This window comes from Arachis stenosperma, chromosome 2 (genome assembly GCF_014773155.1).
Source record: "Arachis stenosperma cultivar V10309 chromosome 2, arast.V10309.gnm1.PFL2, whole genome shotgun sequence".
NCBI lineage: Eukaryota > Viridiplantae > Streptophyta > Magnoliopsida > Fabales > Fabaceae > Arachis > Arachis stenosperma.
In genome coordinates, this window is record NC_080378.1 from 62,882,225 (window position 1) to 62,893,119 (window position 10,895).

At 31.3% G+C, this 10,895-nt stretch overlaps 1 pseudogene; it reads right to left on the reverse strand.

Moving 5' to 3' along the window:
• Window positions 1-4,534: 4,534 nt before the first annotated feature.
• Window positions 4,535-8,030, reverse strand: LOC130960660 (multiple organellar RNA editing factor 2, chloroplastic-like; annotated as a pseudogene).
• Window positions 8,031-10,895: the final 2,865 nt, after the last annotated feature.

Here is a 10,895-nt window from a genome sequence, read left to right on the forward strand (position 1 = left end):
CCTTCTCTCTCTCTCCCCCTCCCTTCCCCCTTTTTCTCTCTCTCTTTCTCTTTTTCCTCTCTTTCCTTTTGTTTCTCTCCTCTCCCTCCTCTCTCTCTCCCCTCCCCTCTTTTTTTCTTTCTCATTTCTTCTCTTTTTTTCTTTCTCTCTCCTATTCTCTCTCTCTTTTTCTTCTTTCTCTCTCCTTTTCTTTATCTTTCTTCTCCTTCTTCTCTCCTTCTTCTCTTTCTCTCCTTCTTTTCTCTATTTTCTCTATCTCTCTCAGCCTTCTTTCACTTTATATCCCTCTTCTCTCCCTTCCTCTTTTTTCCAAAACAAGAGAGAGAAGAAGAGAGAGAGAAGAGAAAAAAAAGGAGGAAAAATAAGGAAAGAGGAGAGAGAGAAGGAGAAAGAGAGAGAGAAAGAGAGAAAAAAGAGGGGTGAAAAAGTACAAGGAGAGAGAGAAAGGAGGAGAGAAGGAGAGAGGAAGAAAGAGAGAAAGATGGAGGGAGAGAGATAGAGAGGAAGAGGGATATAGGAGAGGATAGAGAGGAAGAGGGATAGAGAGAGTGAAAAGGGAGACGGAAAAAAAGGGGAGGGGGAGAAAGAGGGGCAGGGGAGAGAGGGAGATAAAGAGAGAGGGGGAGAGAGAGAAAAGAAATAGGCGAGAGAGAGAGAGAGAGAGAGAGAGAGAGAGAGGAAGACAAAGAGAGGGGAGGGGAGAAAGAGGCGGAGCAAGAGAGAAGAGGAAGAGAGAGGAGAGGGAGAGAGAGAGAGAGAGGGAGCAAAGAAGAGAAAGAGAGGAAAGGGGGAAGGAGAGAGAGAAGGAGAGAGAGAGAGAGAGAGAGAGAGGGATAAGGGAGAGAGAGAATGAGAGAAAGGGATAGAGAAAGAAAAAAGGGAGAGAGAAATGGGAGAGAGGAAGAGAAAGAGGAAGACAAAGAGAGAGGAGGGGAGAAAGAGTAGAAGGGGGAGAGAGAGAGAGAGGTAAAAGGAAAAGAGAGAGGATGGAGAGAGAATGGAGGGGGAGAGAGGGAGAGAAGAAGCGAGAGAAAGGAAGAGGGGAAGGAGAGAAAGGGAGAGAAGGAAAGAGAGTGGGAGAGAGAGAAAGGAGGGGGAGAGAGGGAGGGAAGAAGAGGGAAAGGAGAGAGAGAGAGAGAAGGAGGGAGAGAGAGGCAGAGAAGGAGAGAGATAGTGGAAGAGAGAGGGGAGAGAGAAAAAATGTAAAAATTAATTTTATATATGTTAAAAGTTAAAACTAGTTTTAGCCTATAAACCAGTTTAAACTGGTTTTTTCAATTAAAACTAGTTTTATTTTTATGAACTGGTTTAAACTGGTGCACTGTATTGTAAATTGGTTTAAAACCAGTTTCTTATGTGACAAAGCAATTTGGTTCAGTTTTTAAACCATTTAAAATGGTTTAGTGCAGTTTCAGTTCAGTTTATAAAAAAACTGAACCATGAACACCCCTAGCTGCACTGCACGGAGGGCGACACAGGGTTGTTGATGCGTGGAGAACGACAAGGCAGCTGCTGGTGCGTGTTGCTACCGCGTGAAGAACGATGAAGAGAGAGGGCGGCTACGAGGAAGGGAGAGGGTGAAGATAGGCTGCTGCTGTCTAGATATGAGATTAAGGGTGAGGTTGCACTTTATTAGTAGATCGGTATACAATGATAAAAAATAATTTTTCAGATGTGTTCTTATTTGTGATATGAATGGGGTTACGAGAAATTAGATTAGGGTTCATGAGAGACAAATAATTTTTTAGTGTATATGAATAATGGAATGTATTTTGATTTTGATTTTTAAATTATTTCAGATTTAAAATTATGAAACTAAAACTAATTGAATTTTGACTAAATTAGAAAGATTAGAGTAGTTTTTGTCCGATATAAAAAAAAGTTATTTAAGTCTTTTTGTAACATTAAATAAAAAAATATTTTTTATTTTTATTAAAGTATAAAGATAGCTTAGTAAAAGTATTGATATGATATATATTTAAAAAATTAATTACTGATGTGAAAAATATAATCCACATGTCGTGTTTTAATTTATCCACGTTTTTATTGTGCCGGTACGTATATATTTATCATCATACAAAAACAAACACATTCATCTATTATTACAATAATATTTCTACATCAAATTATTCTCATTACACCACAGTTTTCATGACCATAACCTTTATTATAATAACATCCCTACATAAACTATTCTCGTTACACTACAATTTTCATGACCGTATCTGATTTCTTTATCTTCTTTTTTCAATTTACTTTACATGTATGTACTCTCGTAAAATTTAAAATTTCAAATTTTAAATTCAAAATCAAAATAAAAAAAATTTTATTCTTATTATTTACATTCTCTCTCATTATCTTTTTCCATTTTTCTCTTTTCTTTTTATTCTTCTTCTGATATCTTTGTCACCAGATAACCTTTTTCCATCATTTCGTGATGCCGTGCCAAGTGCGTAGTGTTTATCGACGTCATGATGGTGGATAGGGAAGAGGAAGCAGTGAAAGAGAGTAGATTGGTGAAAAAACTGAATGGCTGCCACAGAAAACACATACAGCGAGAATAGGCAAGTGGAGAGCGCAGCATCGGCGGTGACAAGAATAGAACGATGAGATCTATTTATTTTCTGTCATGGTGAAAGGGACAACAATAGTTGTGGCAGGGGTGTTGGCAGTAGATGAGGTTGCGGCAGCGGCTGTGGTGGTTGAGAATATCCTTGCACATAGTTTTTTTTTTAATATTATTTTTTTATTTAAACTGTGTCTTCATAGTAGATAACAACACTAAATCACTTTCAAGAGACATGCTCCCACCTCGGGTGATTTTTTCTTTTTCCTTTTCTCTTTTTCCAATGACAGATTGGTGATGGTTTGCAATGATGAGTTGTGTGTGTTCCTTATTATTTGATCTGATGTATATATTTGTAATGTTATTGTCGTTGTCGTTATTGTTATTGTTGTTGTTGTAGAGGGGTCTTTATATGGTGTGGAGCTCTTGTTGTAGAAAATCTAGAATCACACTATTGTTGCCAGAATTCTAATTGCTCTTTGCCAAAAGGTCTTAATCTATTTTCTCTTATCTTTAATTTTGCATCCAATAAAACCAAATGAGATTTCTAAGTAATGGAACATGAATTATTGCAACATAGGAAAAAAAAATACCACATTAGAATCTTTTATTGTTGCTTATCTTCCCGCTTCATTTAAAGTTTCAAATCTTTTGATCTGAGTCATAAATTTTCTTTTTTAGATGAATTGGTTTGGGGTGCAGAGTGTGGAAGCAACATGAATTCAATGACATACTGATTTCAAAGCATCAACATGATTAAAAACTTAAAAATGAACAGATGAAGTTGTGATTCAAGGTTTTTTTTTGTTATCAAAATTGTAATATTTAATTTTTGGCATTCAAGCTTCTCTTTTCATTTTTTGCTTAGATTTGGTTGCAATTAAAACTTTTTTTTCTTGTTCAATTGTTTGTTGAGGTTAATTTATTTTTATATATTTATGTTGAACCCGCAGCTTCTCTTAATGATTCCACATACACTAAATTTATGTTGACGGTTTGTTGCCGCCGCTCATCACCTCGCTGCCTCTAATCATCTCGTCTTCTCAGTCTTCGTTTTTACATCTAGGTTTTTATACAAAATTCTTCTTCTGTTTCATAATTTGTTAATTCCTCTGTGTTAATATTCTTTTGATTCCCTGTTCTATGTGTTAATTCTCTTCTCTGCTTTTTCTACGATCCAAAATGTAGATCTTTCTTCTCCTTCTGCTCGGAGGTTTTATGGCTCTCTAGATCCTTTGAGGTTTACTGCGATCCCTCCTGACACATCCTTTCTACCTCCTCCTTCCTCAATTTTTCTTTATTCTTTTTGTACCTTGCTTTTCGTGTCAATTGGAGTTCTATGTCACTTGTTTTGTGATTTTTAGGTTATTTATTTGAATTCTCTATGTCACTTTCTCAGTGAGTTTTCAATCTTCATTATGAAAATTTGTTCAATTTTAGTCGTATTTTATTTTTAGTTCCAACTCACTGCTGAGTTAGTTTTAAATGCTTCTAAGTGAATATTATAATTTTCATTCACGTTTGCCTTCATTCACATTCTGAATCTAATCTTGAAAGTGAATAAATCTTATCTATCTAATAAAGTGAATAAAGGAAGGACACTAAAAACACATATTTTATCTATATCTGTGTACTACTGTATCTATAAAAAATCTGTCTTAACAAATAAACAGTGGACATATATTACCGTGTCCATGTCTCACTGTCCATCTCTCTAACGAATCGTTGCCTTATATAACATAAAAACTAACTTCTAAATGAAAACTAGCTGCACTAACTTAATTTCCGACTGATATAAATAGCTATCCATTATTAGCTAATCCATATATCAACACAAGGGACGAAAAAAAAAAATGCAAGTTGCTAGACCAAATGCTAATTATATATCAAGACCAGGTTCAACTCAAAATAAGACCCGTCTAACTTCAAAAAACCAAGGAAAAGCACTTTTTCAGATCAAGTGTGAGCTAACAGCATAAAGATTAGAATCAGTAACATTAGACGGAGATATCGTTTATGGTCAGCATTCTGCTAAAAATGAAAAGGTATTACAAAGAATAGAATCCACCTGATACGTTTTCAACTGAGTATTGTTATTTAGAACATATCTGGCCACCTAAATATGTCTCTGCCTTATAACATGATGCAAACATGATTTGTCTAATTGTGTTGGCATCCAAAGGCTACAAAATGAAGCAGATTCCAATCCTTATGCAAAGCATCTACATCTCTCTCCCTCTCATCAACACTTGCTCCTTCACCTTATGCTTTATCTACGTCGAGCATACCTTGTTCTATCATTGTATCTTGGCCTGTCTTGATGCCGTTGTGGCTGTAGCTCCACCCTTCTCTGTCTTTCAGGTGATCTCTGGACGATTTCTCCATTCACAAATAGTTCAGCTGGACCAATGCATTTGAAAATGACTATTAGCCTGAGCCGTGATACATAACATGGAGGCGAAAGGCAGCATTGATTAAAAAAGAACTCAGCTTCCACTAGTGCAGTATGTTATACTTTAATGCTAAATATAGTAATATAGAACAACAAGATAAACAACTGCAAAATTATCAAATCTATGGAGAATGGTGGAGAAATTTGGTGTGAATAAGATCATTAATAAGGAGTATAACAAATTCTGATATTTGAAATTCGTGCAAATACTACATTGGGCAGACCCTGTGATTTATCAACCAACATCAGAAACAAGTAGCCTAATGAAGAGCAGTTGAAAGAAAATGACGAGTTTGAAGTTAGTTAATAATTCGGCATCAGTATGATATATGAACCAACAGAACAGGGTAGGAGTGAAATTCAATGTTATTCCATTAGCGTTCAGAGCTAGACATTACCTAGTAAAGCCAGACTACTAATGAAGGGGCAAAAAACAGTGTTATATGCAGATGAAGTAGAAAAATACTGACCGAGATGGATGGTAAGATTGATAACAAAAATAATATCAACAGCTACAGGGGAGTACAAGCATAATTTGAAAATTAAAATTTTGGTAAAAAGAATCAGTTGGTTTCTGATTTTGGGAATCTATAAAGCAAAGCAGGACTATAGAACAGATGAAGGAAAGTTGTAAGTGGATGTGATGTGGTTTCAAGTATCAACTCCAATGATTCTGCAACTACAGGATAGATGAAAGGATAGTAATGATAGTACTATTATAATTTGTTCAGACTAATGTCAATGCATTTCTATATATTTAACTGTTAAAGATGACAAAAGTCCTGACAATATTACGACATAAGCCAGAGTGCCAGACCTTAATAGAAGGTACAGCATTTTGGAGATGGATGTGTTCTTAAGGAACAAACTACTTGGAGCACCAGAAGCTTGCGTAACATTTCACTAGGTTTGCTAGCAGTTAGAACTCAAAGATATAACTTACCCACCACACTAGGTTTCCAAGCCAAGTCAAATAGTAAGCTAAACATTTTATTACTTTTATGAGAACCCCAGGATGTAATGTTCAAAAAGTATAAACATAAAGGAGCTCAAAATAGAAGTAGATAAACACTCACCACCATAGTCCTTGTTTTCAGGATCAACATATGAATCTGGGAGAACAAACAGAACTCCAGGCAACCCTATTAAAAGAAGAAACGGAAAGTGTAAATACAACTGCAGCAAAATGCAGTACTAATAAGGCATACACGTAGTACTAATAAGGCATACACGTTGCCATTACAAACCTTCCAGCTTATTAGAGGTCTCTTCATCAATCTCACATCCAAACCCGAAGTACCTCTCACATGAAACATTGTAAATCTTCTTCTTAGCTTCCTCTTCACTAAAAACCAAGAATAATGATACAACTCATTACTTGTGCAAAACTAACAACAGTGCAGTAAATCATATTGGGCATACATGCAAAATAAACAACAAAAGCTACCAATATGCAAAGATAAATCATCCCCCAAAAAGAATTGAATGTTTTCTATCTTCAAGAGAGACTCATATACCAAATAATCAATTAAAACACAAAACACCAATTTTAAAAAAAAAAAAAAACCAAAATACTTTTCTATGCTTAACAGACCTGGTAAAAAACATAAAATAAAAAGGACGTGTCAGTAGTAACCTATGAGCCAAAATTATATCAGAAATCCAAAAGATAGGAAAATTTAACGAACCAAGAGTGATGTTTATATAGTACTTTGTTTGGTATATGTATTTGGAAACTAGCAAAATGAGGGAGATAAAGTCTTCTATAATAAAACTCATTGTGTTTATTCGAGTCTTCTATATTCGCAACTTGTTAAACATTGAACTTTTACACTACAAACCTTCCCTTTCCTCCCCTATCCTCTGAAACCCCAACTTGCAAACAACTATTAACGACACATGTAATAGAGTATAGAAATTGATGATTCAAGTATTTGCTGCTTCTTTCTGTAATTACTGTAACTACAGTGACTAATACAACCAGAGGTCCCTTGGAATATGTTGAAGCATATGTCATTTACCATAAACCAGAGGCAAGTCCAGATCATAACAAAAACTCAAAACCGAAGCAACAAAACAGAGATAAAGATAATTCATATGCTTAAACCCAATAAAATAAAATAAATATAAACTCAATGGCAATACATAATTACATTCACAAAACTCAAAGAATAAAAAATTATGGAGAGAACAACAAATTTATTCCCTTGAAATTATGGAATTGACAATTTAGCCTTCTAAAAAAGACGAAAACAGAAACACTCATAGTCCTCTAGGCTTTATTTGGATTGTCTCTTAAGACAAAACTAGATAAGAAACACACAAACTATAGATAGAAAATCCAAAGGCAACTGTAAAGGTCAGGGTACATAAATGCAAACGCAGAGGCAACTGTAAACATAAATAATATATTACAAAATGCTCCAATTTCATTCAAAATAAGTTTTGGCACATTTTGTCAAACAACATTCAAACTCAAGATTATTCAAATTTCGGCTACAACAAAGAAATTAAAACAAATATATCAAAAAATCAACAATACCTTCCAAGGACCTTGGCGAGGGTCTGAATGTAGCAATCGATCATCTGTTGCTTGGTGGCACCCTCGCCACCGGGCTTGTCCATGACGATCAGCCAATGTTCGTAATCGCAGCCTGGGAACAGCGGGGCCATGTCGGTGGGCGGCCGCTCGCTGAAGTTGGAACCCGACGAACTGTTGTTCAGCGGCGAGTAGGCCATGTTCTCAGCGGCGCGGTTGGCATTGCAGCGGACAGCAGTAAAGCGGGCGGCAACGGGAGGGAGGGAGCGACAGAGGGCGGCGGCAGCGGGGTTGTGACGACGGGCGAGGATGAGGGTTGGGAGCGGAGGGGCGGCAGTGGAGTGAAGGCAGCGTGGAAGGAGGAGAGAGAAGCGAAGGGAGAAGACAGACAGCGATCTTGCCATCGCCATGGTTGAAATAACCACTATGGATGATATGAAGTGATATATCAGATGTTATGAAGAGTGGACACGGAAGTGGAAACACCGAAACAGAAATTGGGGATTTTACTTTATTTATTATATAAATAAATAAAGTATTAAAAAATATGTTGAAAAGATTTAAATGGTAACAAAAATATTTTTGAAAGCATAAAATCATTAAAATGATCTCAAAAAATTTTATTTTAATTAAAAAATAACTAAATATTGGAAATTTAATTTTGATGTCGCTTATTATGAGTATATATATAATTAATGGTCAAATTATTTTTTTAAAGATGAATTATTTTGTTAAATTTAATTTTAAAATATTTTATCAATTAAATCATTTCAATATTATAAATTAAGTAATAACAAGTATAATTATCTATGCTATGCACGTGATAAGAATGAAATTCTAATTTTAAATTATTTTTTTAAATTAATTTGAATTATAATAATCTACTTAATATATTAAAATTGAGTTTTTCCCCAACCGATGAAAGTGAGGTGCCACTTTCTCGTGAACCCATTTTCCCTCCAAAATGAATGCATTTAATGAATAACTCATAATTATACTAATTTAGAAAAATATCTTTATTTTAATTATATAAAATCAATATTTAATGTATTATTAAACTACTTATCAATTATTAATAAAAAATATTTTTAATTATTTTAATGAATAATGCATAATTATACTAATTTAAGAAAATATCTTTATTATAATTATATAAAATTAATATTTAATGCATCATTAAACTAATTATCAATCAAAAATATTTTTAAATATTTTAATTATATATTCATTTTAATTATATTCATATCCTTCTAATTCTTATTCATTACCCAATGATTTTATTAGTGGCAAGTTGTTAACCCATTTATATTAATAATAATAATAATTTTATTAGGATAAATATCAAATTCTATTCCTAATATAAAAATATAAAATTTAATTCCTTCCGTTTTTATTTTACCACTATAAAAGACCATGTATGCTATAGAAGAAAATATCATTCGTTTACTAATTACTCTTTCATTTGATAGCTTTTACAACAATTCTTTTTCTTCCTATGAGGCGTCGTTGCAAGAAAACAACTATCGTGGACACACTATACCACACTCTCCAACTTTCGTGCTCATCATTCGGAGCTCCATAAGATATGCTATCTACGAAGTATTTATAGATCATGGTATTATCATGTATGCATAAATAAAAAATGTTTCGTATTTAAATTTAAGTCATTACCTATTTGTGATATATTGTAGTGTGAAATTACTTTCAATATATATTGTGTAATGATATTATGTTCTAATTTAAACTTTTACTTTAAAACTGTATTATGATTTTATCTCATCATTTTTTCTTAAATATCAAGTTGATGTATTTTTATTTATTATTATTATTATCGAAACGGATGTGATATGAAATGTACAAAAAAACTCTCACATTCAATTTATTTTATTGTAGTCTTCTGTCTATTCTATTTATTTTTATTTTCTTCTTATTCGTTTTATTTTCTTTTTAAATATTATATAATTTATTATAATTTATACCAATCTACTTCTATTTAATATACTAAAACTGAGTTTTCCCCCAACTAATGAAAGTAAGGTGTTACTTTCTCGTGAACCCATTTTCTTTCCAAAATGATTACACTATTTCTCTCTTTTAAATTTATTTTTAAAAATTATCTTTAATTGATATAATTATATTATAATTAGTATGTAATGAATGATACATAATTATACTAATTTAAGATAATCTCTTTATTATAATTATACTAATCTCTTTTAAATTTATTTCAAAAAATTATCTTAATTATAATTATATAACAGTATTATACTTAGCATTTAATGAATAATTCATAATTATACTAATTTAGAAAATATCTCTATTATAATTATATAAAATCAATAATTAATGTATTATTAACTTAATTATCAATCAAAAATATTTTTAACTATTTTAATTATATTGATTTTAATTATATTGGTATAATTCTATTTTTTATTCATTATCCTAAAATTTTATTGATGACAAGTTATTATCTTAAAGGTGACCTATATAATAATAATAATAATAATAATAATAATAATAATAATAATAATAATAACAAAAAGATAAAAAATTATATTTTAGAGAAATATAACTTGATTATGAATAATTGGTTATTAATAATGATAATTATATGATTAATTTTTAGTAATCATTAAATATATTTAATATAAATAACCAAGTTTAATTAGTTAACAAATGAAAGAAAATATTATTACACAATTGTAGAATATATATATATATATATATATATATATATATATATATATATATAACTAATTAATATTAATGATAATTCAATATATATAAATAACCAATTTAATATTAATAACGATAATTATCCTTATTATTCAATAATAATAATAATAATAATAATAATAATAATAATAATAATAATAATAATCTTTTTTTATTAAAATATTCATTTAATTGAATTAATATAAATATTTAATAAAAATAAAAGATAGATTTTTTGCCTCAAAGGATAATACAATCGAATATTCTTGAAAATTTTAAAGCTGTGAGTATATATTCTTCCTATATTAATATACGCATGCATGTTACCTCATTTTTTTCATAAATAAAAAATAACATTTATCCGTTAAATTTGTTAGTTGCTCAACCGATTCATCTTATTTATTGTGATTGAGATTCATATATAATCATAAAGATTTTTTTCCTCCATTAATTTTAGTAAAGAAATTCATGACGTAAAATAAATTAAAATAAAGTCAGTATCTACTTTTTTCTCAATATTTTTTATATTTACGGTAAATATTAAATATAAAAAAATATTAATTATTATCACTTTTATTTATTTATATTCATAATTAAATTTAATATAATTATAATAAGTC